Genomic DNA, 1,221 nt, shown 5'->3' with positions numbered 1-1,221 from the left:
GAAATTACCAATTGTTTTGATATTGCCTTTTTTGACTTGTGAATTTAAAATTGATTTGCTATTTCATAACATTTTGATATTAATTTCTATTTGCATTCATTTTGCCATATTTATTTGCATATCAATTGCTTTTGATTTAGACAAAAGTTTTTCTTCCTTTTTGAATTTGAGGAAACTGAATTATTTGAGATTTGAGATTTATTCTTTTGTAAAAAATAATTAGAAATTTTGAAAATTGTATTTTGATCAATGTCGGCTTATTTTTAGGTAGAGAATAAAACACTACATTATTATTATTACATAATTTTTCCAATTCAATTATTTTATTGAGTAAAGATCGTACCAGATTACGAAAGCCGTGTGCATTGTAACAACAAGTAATCCTAATTAATTCGTACTCATTTTGATTTTGAACAGATATTTGAGTTTAACCTGTGCTGGATCGAAAACAACGAATTCATTGTAATCAAAGAGCGGTACGAATGTCTCCGTCCTTAATTTTGACTTCATCAATTTTGGTATCACTACCCGGAAAATATTTGCCAAATGCACGAATTGATTAGTGTTCATCATTCGGGATGTCAGTAATTTCTTCTGGGTGTGTTTTCACCAATGATTTTCCCAATGCCACCTCGCACAAAAATATGAGGTCAATATTATTATAATCATTATCGTTGCAATAACGTGTCGACTTTTTGATACAACATCTGCAAAATAGATGTGATTGCCAAAATAGTTTTGACCTGATTCTCCTTTTTTAGGTACTTAAAAGCCAAACTTTAAAATTGCAGCAATGTTCGTTAAATGTGAAGCAATGTTCGTTAATTCAAGATGAACATTATGCGTGGGTCCGTGTATCTCGCGTAATTTGACACAGCAACCTGAATCTCTCCGAATTTCCATTCAGTGGAACAATTTTCGTGTTAAGCTTCTTGTAACATTCGACAAGTTATTACTTATTTCAAACATGAACAAAAACAATAATTGATACCGCCCCTTCTCCTTAACGTTAAGACACTCAAGAGTATTAATCACGTACTCCATGGATGTTATTCGTTTCGACATTGACTTCATCCGTTACCCGTGTCTTTATTGCTTTTTCGTCACCTGATTTATAAGCGAAAGCTTTGGTTTCGAATTTGTCATATTGTTGATAGCATTTCACCTTTCTTTTCAAACGATCACAAATGAAATTGAAATTAAATCCGCATGTATTTTACA

Source organism: Sitodiplosis mosellana, unplaced genomic scaffold, assembly GCF_009176505.1.
Source record: "Sitodiplosis mosellana isolate CC-2019 unplaced genomic scaffold, AAFC_SMos_1.0 Smas_scaffold_15, whole genome shotgun sequence".
NCBI classification, from domain to species: domain Eukaryota; kingdom Metazoa; phylum Arthropoda; class Insecta; order Diptera; family Cecidomyiidae; genus Sitodiplosis; species Sitodiplosis mosellana.
The sequence above is the reverse complement of the archived record's forward strand: the minus strand, read 5'-3'. Positions refer to the sequence as shown.